An 11343-nucleotide genomic window follows, 5' to 3' on the forward strand; every position below is an offset into this window, starting at 1 on the left:
TGATCCAGGGCAGGTCATACCAGAGTGTGCCACTTTGATGTGTGGGTTGTTTTGAGCTAAAGTCAATCAGGGCCCAAGGGGCTCAGGAGGAGCTTTTTACCTCCCTTTTAACTGCCTGAAAGCATTTAGATAGAGGGCCTGGCCTGGTAGACAGCTATCACTGAAAATAACTACAAAGAATATGAGCTAGGTGTGGTAAAGCCGGAAGGAGCTCAGCAAGGCTTGTTTGTTCAAATTTCTCTCTGTGTTCCATTATGTCTGCACAGCAGGGCAAACACTGTTTACAAACATTAAGTCTCTTCATATATCTGTAAATTGTCTTCCTCCCCTTTGAACTCCCAGACCCCTCTTACCTTCTTAGCTCAGGATGGTTATATAAACTTCAATTGTTTGACTGTCAAGAATCCTAATATCATTGGGGTTCTCGTAAAAATGAAATTAACATTTTTTCTTTTGTCAATCTGTCTTCTGTCAACTTAATTATGAGATCAGACAAAGAACCCAGAAGGGAAAAGCTGTCTTCTCTGAAAGCTGTGTTCTCACATGGTGGGAGGGGTGAGAGAGTTCTCTGGGGCACTAATCCCATTCATTGTGATTCCACTCTGGTAACCTAATCACCTACCAACAATTACCCCCATTTCCAAATCCATCACATTGGGAAGGAGATTTCAACATATGCATTTCCAGGGGACATAAGGATTCAGCCTATAGCAAAGTCAGTAAGGGTTGAGGAGGTGGTGAGGTCAAGTAGGTGATGTGTCTGGGGGTCAGACAAGTAGAAGTAAGGCTGAGGAGGCAGCCAGTAAGGTTGGGAGATTGAGTATATATGAGGGGTTGTGAAAAGCATAAATTTCAGGATAAGAGCAACCAGGTTTCTCATTATCCAAAAGGGGTGTAAAAAAGGGAAGGCTTCAAAGAATCCCAAGGGGAAACTAAAGTAGAGGAACTGTGTGAATTCATGTAAAATATAGATATACACAGATTAGATATAGATGAAAATGTGTACATATATATATCAAACACATATAAACATATATGTATGCACACATATTTTCTAGTTTCATCCACTATGAATACTAAAGCAATAAATCTCTATAGCAACAAGCACACTAAGTACCTACATTTTGGTTTCTAAATGCCATTCTTTACTAAAAGAAATCAGGAAGGTTGCTTCCAGGGTTGGACAAGAAAAGGAACAATGTAACCCTAGAACAAACTGATGTGTCCAAAAAAAGATAAAAAGTGCTTTAGGACCAGTGGGGACTATCAAAAGCACAAGCTTGAAGAGGCTCCACTGGGCATGCTGGAACAGTTTCACCATCAAACCAACACTAATAATGATAGAGTACAACTGATTTTTTTGTTTGTTTGTTTTTAGTACAACGGATTTAATTCAATGTAATGCAAATGAGAAGGAAGATAAAATTCTACATGTAGAATGACAGTTTTAAAAAATGTAGAATTAATACAAAAAAAATAAGATCAACATTTGGTAGCCATTGTAGTGATTTTGGATTCTGGGTGAATGTTTGATAAAAAAACAAGATTACAGTGTAGTCTTGGATTACCTTGGATTATCAATCACAAAAGAGAAAATGATGATGTTACCATAGACAACTCCAGAAGACACTAATTTTACTAGGTGATCAAGGATCACACAATCAGTGTGGGATATACAGACATTGTTTGCTTCCTGATAAGATGCATGAAGACACTGAGAGTAATTTCTGTGGTATTCTTGTCAAGAATGCAGAGTCTAAGTCTGGACAGGAGGAAAGACTGTATGGACTCAGTTTGAAGGACATATTACTAACTACAAAAGACATGACAGATAAATGCAATCATGTTGTGGGTTGAATCCTGGACAAGGAAGGGAAAAAGAACATTTTTGGATCGTTAGTGAAATTTGAATGGGGCCTGTGAATTACTTGATAATGCTATATCAATGGTAACTTTCTAATTTGGATGGTTATTGTGTGGTTTTGTGAAACAGAGTCTCGTTTTAGTAAACTCAAAGTATTGGGAACGATGAGGCATTATATTTGCATCTTGCTTTCACACAGTTCTGTGGTGGTTTTGAAAAATGTCTGTAAATTCTTTGATGCTCCGCTTATCCAAAGGTGGAATCAAATTCTCCTTTCTTTGATTAATGGGCAGCGTTAATGGCTAGCTTCTACCAAATGGAATATGGCAAAAGGGACCACTTCTCTTAGCAGCTCTCCTAACACTACCTGTTGTCTCAAGCCTGTATGTGGTTAGGGCATGGAGCAACAATCAGCACAGTCTATTTTATCTTGTTCATTGCAGCAGAAACTGTAGAAGCTCCAGTTCCTAGATTTGATCCAATAGGATTTGTCAAAAGCTTGATCTTCTTGATTTTCTTTCCCTTAAGGGGTTTCTTTTTTTTTTTTTTTTTTTTTTTTTTTTTTTCCCCTTAAGGGGTTTCAATGCTATCTGGAATTGTGGAAAAAAATGCCTGAGGGATGGACTTTGATCACCAAAAGGCAGGAAAGGAGAAGAGATCAGTGGATTAATTGCTTACCTCTCTTCCCCCAAAAGATAGCTCTAAAACACAACTGGCCCACATGGTCCACATGGCCCACATAACCAAACCATATGTGGTTTGGTGTTTCTTGTGAGGCTGTGACCAACTCAGTAATACTCAATAGCATATCACCCTGTATTTGATGCCTCCCTTTCCCTATTATCTCTTTTTTCTCTCATCTTTTTGGAACCGTACTACCTTTCTCCTCCCATATAGTAATAGTCCGTAAGCTATGCCTTAGCCTCTGTTTTCTAGGGAACCAAAGCTGGGACCTGTGACTTACCTCTTGCAAACAATGAATGGACAAGGTAAGGGACTGGGCTACCTAATAGTTGTATAAACACAAGTGTGATTCTTAGGAGGCTAAGATATTAGCTCTCATTATTGAGTGACTATTATTTATCAAGAAGTTTGCTAAATACGATACTGTTTTACATCATAGATTTCTTACTGCAGCACTGAGAGTGAGGCATACTCTTCTAGCTTAATAGATGAAAAAACAAGGTTCTGAGAGGCTGACCACACTCATATACACAGAAATAACTCAAATGAGATTCAATTCAACATCTACATGACTCCAGTAAGCACATTCTTTTCCACTGTTCCATGCTGTTTGAGAGAAAGGATGGAGAGGATCATGTGAGCCTGGTACTGGAATAATTAAGGAAAATAGATGAATTAACTTGATTCCAGTATTGGAAGAGAAAAGATGGCAACATTAATTTTAAAAAAAAGGTTTTTTGTTTCCAACACTTCAACACATTAATCCCACCTCTGCATGGCACCAGGGTGGTTTTAAAACTATTCAGTTCTCCTCGAATCCTTTCTAATGGAAGGCCCTCATAATTTAAATCTTTTCCATCTCTCCAGTCCTGTCACCCTTCATTTTTCTACAAGCTACCTAAGTGTCCTGCATGTTGAGAAACCTGCTGTTCCCTTTCACACCCACATGGCTTTAGGTATGTCATCTTTTCTGCCCAGAAATAAGACATTCTCCTAGTATGTAAAACCTGGGAAATTCTCATGTATTTCTCAAGGTCAGACTATACTTTTCCATAAATACTGTCCTGAGCTTACAAGCACAGTTAGTTTTTCCTTTCTTTGGGCTTCTATATGCATAAGGGAATAGTTATATATTGGCCCATATACTTACTATAATTTATTTACTTATTTATCTTCTTTCATGAGCCTTTATTGATCTTTGCATTTCAAGTATCCACACACATGAGGATAACAACAATTTTTATATCATTTAAAGTGCCAGGCAAAGTTCTTTTTTTTAAGATTTTATTTATTTATTTGAGAGAGAGACCGAGAATGAGTTGGGGGTTAGAGAGGCAGAGGGAAGAAGAAGGAGAAGTAGATTCCCCCTGAGTAGAGAGCCCTACACAGGGCTGGATCCCAGATCCTGAGATCATGACCCATGCCTAAGTCAGATGCCTAACCAACTGGCACCCCAATGCCATGCAAAGTTCTAAGCTCTTGTTACATTTAATCCAAATATAACCCTCTGAAGACCCAAAGAGGTTAGTGATTTGAAGACACACAAATATTTTACATGGCAGAGCTGGGATTTGAACCCAGCTGGTGTGGTTATAGAATACATGTTCTTTAGCACTATATCCTCTGTCATTGTAATTTTCAAGGAATGATTGTGGAATATGTAAAGAATGAAGAAAATAATGAATATCCATTTGCAGAATCAGAGATTGGCATCTGAGGAGTAGCACCTGGTTCTGCTCTTTCTCTTTCCTTCTGTGGAGGCAAAGAAATCAGAGGCTGGGGAAGAGGTGCTAAAGCAAATGAAGATGGGAGGTCAGGGAAATAGAAACAGAACGCTAAGGAAGGCTCTTCTGCAGTGAGTTGGGAACAAAATTGGAAATATAGGTTTAAATGGCAGTGGCTGAAATTTGTAGAACAGGACTCTTTCAACACCTTCTCTGTAGTGACCAAGTAACTTTGATCCTTGATGCCTAAAGTAATAAACTCTAATTTTAAATTCAATCAGATTTCCAGCCAAAGACTAACATCTGGCCTCAAAGTGACATAGAAATTCTCATTGATCAATCTCTGACTTGACAACAGTTGACACTGTAATTCAAATACTTCACAGAGAAACTGTGTAGGTTAAAAGAAAGTGATCTGTAAAACTTGCAGTTTTGCTGATTCTTAATGTTAAGAAGCCTCTTGGGAATCTCATTACCTTAGCAACGGACTTACAGAGGTTGTGAAATACGGAACCATGCAGCTAGAAAAGACCTTGTGAGTCAAATTCAGTCTCACCTTCAAGTATCTCAGACAAATGAGACTATAGTTAACACTTAGATTTTGAGAAAAAAAAAATCTATAATTTCCCAGGCACAGTAATAAAGGATGTATTTGCAATAATAAATGTGTATTTTACAATCATGATGAAAACTCTGATATTTTAAAAACTTTACATTAGATAAAACCGTTTAATAAAAAAATATGCAAACTTCAGAATGCTGGTAAATATACTCTGAGACAGAGTTTACCTTTCCTAATAGAGATTGTATAAAAGAACATCTGTAGCCAGTAGTTAAATCATACACTCTTTTGATACATAGCAAATAGAGGAACTAAAAAAATTACTCAATTCTTAATCATATGTCACCTTAAAAAGTTATTGAATACTTTAATACCTTTCATAGAATTCAGGGCTCTTTATTGGTGATAAAAACAATGTGTTGATAAAAACAATGTGCTTTTCTTTGCTTCTAAATATGTTATTTGACATATCAATTTGGAGTTGTTTTTATGGCTGTGTTGATATGTTTATGACAAAACCATTTATATTCCATCATCTCAGTGCCCATGTTTCTAATTTAGAGGATACCCAAGGAATTTCAGTTAAAATATGTGTACACAAACAAGGAGTTTGCCAGCCTTCATAGGTGCTATGGTCTGATTGTATCTCCTCAAAGTTTAAAGATGCTAGCATTAAAAGTGGGATCTTTGGGGTGATTAGGTTAGGAAGCTTCTGAGAAATACCTTGTACCTTCTACAACATAAGAGAAGGTACCACCTATGAACCACAAACAGAAGTTCCATCTGGAAGAAAGAAAGAAAAAGAAAAGAAAGAAAGAAAAGAAAGAAAGAAAGAAAGAAAGAAAGAGAAAGAAAGAAAGAAGAAAGAAAGAAAGAAAGAAAGAAAGAAAGAAAGAAAGAAAGAAAAAAGAAAGAAAGAAAGAAAGAAAGAAAGAAAGAAAGAAAGAAAGAAAGAAAGAAAGAAGAAAGAAAGAAAGAAAGAAAGAAAGAAAGAAAGAAAGAAAGAAAAAGAAAGAAAGAAGAAAGAAGGAAGAAGGAAGAAAGAAGAAGAAAGAAAGAAAGAAAGAAAGAAAGAAAGAAAGAAAGAAAGAAAGATCCCATGCTGGTACCTTGATCTTGAACTTTCAGCCTTCAGAACTATGAGAAATAAATCAAAATTTCTAAATATATATATATATATATATACTACCTAGTCTATGGTATTTTGTTGTAGCAGCCCAAATAGACTAAAACAGTAAATATGGAATCTATGAACTGAATTAGGTAGCATTTTCTTTTGACCAAGTGATTATCAAACTTTGTTCTATGGGCTGCCTAGGGTTTCATGAAAAACATTACTCAAGGGAATGAGGTTATTTTTAGAGAAAAGACTAAGTATCCTCTAATTTAATTGAAAAGAAATAATGTATAAAAGTATTTAAGTATCGGGCATCCCGGGTGGCTCAGCGGTTTAGTGCCACTTTCGGCCCAGGGTGTGATCCTGGAGACCCGGGATCGAGTCCCACATCAGGCTCCCTGTATGGAGCCTGCTTCTCCCTCTGCCTGTGTCTCTGCCTCTCTCTCTCTCTCTCTCTCTTTCTCTCTGTCTGTGTCTCTCATGAATAAATAAATTTTAAAAAAATTTAAAAAGGGAAAGTATTTAAGTATTGGCATATTTCTTAAATTGTCACAACAGTTCAAAATATACTACAATGTAGTGATTCCAAAACTAGGAACTCATGTTAACTAGTAGAGAGTTCCTTAGGGTATAAATTTTATTGTCTGAAACATTTTAATGAAAAAAGATAAGAATCAGTTAAATATACACACACATACATGCACACACTTGCTGATAATAAGATAATCTCTTAGTTTGGAAAATCTAAAGGCTAGTCTTACCAACTTCAAAGTATAACAAATTCAGTTCAGTTCAATGTCTGCTAAGCTTCCACTGTGTACCAAGAGCTGTGCTAGACACAAAGAGATATGTGTCATAATCCTGGCCCTTAAAACACAGTCTGTAAGAGCTATCAAATAGGTGGATTCAGCATTTATATATATTATATATGTATTCAATTTCTTAGCACAGACTTTTGAGAGAATAAAAACAGACTATGCTCTGGTTGACACTTATGCTACAAACTGTCAATGTTTTAAAATTCCAAGATGATTTGAGAAATTAAGTGCATTCCCTATGTATTCTGACTTAAGTGATACTCTAACTGTAAAATGTAAAGTGAAAAGTGATTCCTCTTCCCTGACTTGCCCTGAGGTAGTATTTTTAAAGCTTGACCCATTCTTTATATTCTTCATGTCCTTCAAAGCATCTCCTTAGCATTTGCCTTCGGTTAGGGACTAGATACAGTGTCTATGATAAAAGGGCAATGTGGCAGGCTGATTGAGATTAGGAAACCCAGGGATATGCTCAAGGTCATTCACATTGTAAAAATTTTAGATCAGTTGGTGCTATCAACCAGTAAATCATTTAACTATAGACAGCTTCGTTAACACTTTTTTCAGGTACAGTGACCTTATTCATATATTCATTTATTCATCCGTCCATTCAATTGTATCTTATGTTCATTTGAGAAGAATGTCTTGAAATTGTACTTTCTCCTAAATATTGAGAATGTAGAGATGAATACAACTTAGTCTACTATTGCCTATCAGGAAAAAAACAAATATACTGATACAAAAAAGTGTGATAAATAATGTAATTTTATATTGAGGTATATAGGAGGCATGGGAAGAAAATGAACAATTCTGCTTAGGAGTGGAAAGATTCTAAAAACTGAAATATGTGGGGCACCTGCTTGGCTCAGCCAGTACAGTCTGAAACTCTTGGTCTTAAGGGTGTGGGTCTGAGTTCCACACTAGGTGTAGAGATTACTTAAAAATAAATTAGATAAAACAAAACAACAAAACTGAAGCATAAACTAAGATTGGGCAAGTTTACCAGGATGAGAGTGATTGGAGGAGGTGTAATAATGTGTTTGATGATTGGTAACATTTCATGTAGGGGACATAGTTTGACCAAAGGGTGATAGTGTGAAACAACATAGTTGGAAAACTCAAGCAGCTCAATATGGCTGAGGTTAGGGTACAAGGAGGGTGAGGTCAGACACGAGGTTGGGAGATGTAGCATAGTCTGTGTACAGTAAGAAGCTTTGCTAACTTTATTTTAAGCACATAGAAGCCACTGGTAAAATATCCTGATGATGCACACCCAACAAATCCTTCACATAAAGCAGTCATGCTAATCTCCCATGAAATGAACTAAACATGATATAGAGTCAATTAAAAAGATATGACCCCACTCCCTTGGGAACTTATAGTCTAATAATGGAAGAGTTAAATCAAAGTATCAGGAAGTATTCCTTTTTATAAGAAGGACTCAACAGAGCATTGTTCACTTCAACTTCACTTAACCTGCTTATTCTTTAAATATTTTCCTTTAAAGTATGTTGAATGAAAGAACAAAGTGAAATATAGATTTTTGTCTAAATCTCTGTAGCTACCTGTTTAAAGAGTTTGCAAGCAGGGGTAGATCAATATTTTTTGAACTATAATAGCAATCAAAGTAAATTGATTTTTTCTTTCGAAAGAACCATAACTGCTAGCAGCATAACTGCAGCCATCAAAAACTTCTAAACCTTATTTCTCTTACTATCTCTTCCAGATGGTGAAAGGACTTATAATTATTTGGAGTTACATTTATAAAACAAATAAGAAGAATCAACCACTCTTATTGTTACAAAAGACCAAACAGAGAAAATCCAGAGTGCAACAAATAAGTAGAATATGTCTTTTATTTTAAAAATAATAATGTTTTCTCCTAATCACTACCATTTCCACTCCTCCAGAAGTGACCATTATCCTGACTTAAAAAATTAGTGCTTTTATTATATTTATTATATTTATTAGGAGAAGGCAAGGTGGAGAGTCTCTGGAATCCTGGCAGTATTCTCTTTCTTGTTCTGGGTATTTATTTTATCATAATCTATCATGAGTTGTACATTCATGTTATATACCTTCTTTCATGTTGCTATGATTTATTATTTTTTGGTTGTGTGTTTTTTTAAGTAAACAGGAATCCAATAGTAACTATGATAAAGCCTTCTCTTTCCTTACAAAAAGGGAAAGACATTGCATGTTGCAACCCATTCTTGTTCTTTTTTTTTCTCCTTTGAATGAATACAGGAAGTTCAAACTACTATAGTCATATTGTAACTATGAAAGAAAGGCCAAGAGATTTACAAAAAAAAAAAATTATCCTTGACCTATTGAGCTGCTGAACTAATATCTTCAACTACCTGATGCTGGACTTCTTGTTATGTGAAAAAAATAAACATTTATTTGCTTAAAAAGAAAGAGAAGGATGGATAGGAGAGTATATAGAATGAAGTTGCTCTTGATAATATGTCTAAATTTCTAAATATGTCAGTTTTCTCACATGAGTAAAACAAGAGCATTAATAACTGATTTATATGGTCATTATAAGGACTGAATAATAAGAAATGTAAGTAAAACACATAGCATAGTCCCTAGACAGACACAAAAAAGTTATTTTTTTTTATTACTCAAAAACATTTATATTGAAGACCAGGTGCCTTCCATATCAGTCATTCACACACAAAAAATATCTTGCATGTTTCTGGGTCTTTTGTTTAATTTAATTTAATTTTTGTTTTGATATCCTTAATGTTGGTGACCATGGCTGTTTGTGTGTATGTCTGTATGATGAAGATACCTAAATGTTATGTTGTGTACTTCATATCAAAGATCTAGGCTATATGACCCTTACCCTGTGCTGTACTATGATAGAGAAAAAGTCAAACATTAAACATAAATGCACTTCAAAAAATAATAATGCTGATAATTATGGAATTAAGTCCTGGAACTATCCACACAATTTCTTTCAATCTAAGAAACAGGTATCAAGCGCTGAGCTAGCCATTGGGAGAATCCTTTTTTTTTTTTTTTTTAATTTATTTTTTATTGGTGTTCAATTTACTAACATACAGAATAACCCCCAGTGCCCGTCACCCATTCACTCCCACCCCCCGCCCTCCTCCCCTTCTACCACCCCTAGTTCGTTTCCCAGAGTTAGCAGTCTTTACGTTCTGTCTAGTTAGCAGTCTTTACGTTCTGTCTCATTGGGAGAATCCTAAATGCAACAGACTAGGCATTTGCTCAAGGAAATAAATATAACATTTAATTAGGTATTTTAAAGTGCTGGCAATAAATATGATAAATAAATGCTATAGTATTGGACCAGATTTCTCATATAGTTTAGGCCTCCGAGACTACTTTAACAACCACTTCTCCATTATCTTTGTATATCTTTCAGGCTGTGGGCTCTGTTTCCAGAGTTTTCAGGAGAGAATCCTGTATTATTCACCTACATTCTAGTTTAAATTTCAATCATTACCTAACTTCTTGCAAGTTATTTGCAGTTAATACTGTTCTCAAATAGTAAAATAAATGACTTTGCAATTTTAAGAGGATATTGTTGTGTTTGGTATGTATAGTTGCTCTCAATTTGCCACAGAGAGACATTCCAAGATCCCCAATGGATGCCTAAAACTTCAGATAGTACTAAGTCCCCCCCTCCAAAAAAAAAAAACATGTTTTTTCTATGCATGAATAATTATGATACGATTTAATTAATAAATTAGGCACAGTAAAAGATTGATAACAATAACTAATAACAGAACAATTATAATAGAAGTTATGTGAATGTGATCTATCTCTCAAAAGATCTTATTGAATTGCACTCCCTATTCTTCTCATGATGATGTGGGATGAGAAAATGCCTATGTGATGAAATGATGTGAGATGAATGAGGCAGGTATTAAGATGAAGCATGAGGCTAGTGTACCTTCTGACAGTAAGTCAGAAGGAGAATCATTTGCTTCAGAACCAAGGATGACTGCGGATAACTTGAAGTGCCTAAAGTAAAATCGCAGACAAGGGGGGATTAATTGTGATGTTTGAAGACTAGAGATTAGAAAAAAGTAAGGTGTTTTGTTTGTTCATTCAACAAGATAGGATGTGCAAGACGTGATATTTTGGGCCATAAAGATTTAAAATGTTGAATAATGTATAGATTTTGTGTATGTATAAGGACAAAAAAGGATTAGTTACTTAAAATAGGTATAAATAATTTTAATGCAAGACAATATGTGAAAAGTATGTTATTTATTTAAGGTGTTTTAGAAATACATAAGAATAAAAGCCAGAGGAAGTGATTCAGTAATTAGAATTTAAAAATTCAGAAAAAGGAAACAGTTTTCTGTGTTTCCTACACAGAAAGAAGGAAAGTGTAGGGATGAATAATGAAAACTATATCAAAGAAGTTGAATTTTATACTGTTCTTAATGAATGCAAAGGACTTTTATAAATGGAAATCAGAAAATATATTACAAAAGGACTGAGGGGCATAAGTTTGAACAAGAAAAAATTTTATATAAAAAACATAAAATATGAGTGGAAAAGCAAATTATAGTCAAACAGTGCATGACTTCTTG

The 11343-nt window shown here is 35.1% G+C and overlaps 1 protein-coding gene across 1 annotated transcript in view; it reads right to left on the reverse strand.

Moving 5' to 3' along the window:
* Positions 1-11343, reverse strand: part of CSMD3 (CUB and Sushi multiple domains 3) — a 1170241-nt gene that overhangs the window by 428311 nt on the left and 730587 nt on the right. The window lies entirely within an intron of this gene.

Source organism: Canis lupus, chromosome 13 (genome assembly GCF_003254725.2).
Source record: "Canis lupus dingo isolate Sandy chromosome 13, ASM325472v2, whole genome shotgun sequence".
Lineage (NCBI taxonomy): Eukaryota > Metazoa > Chordata > Mammalia > Carnivora > Canidae > Canis > Canis lupus.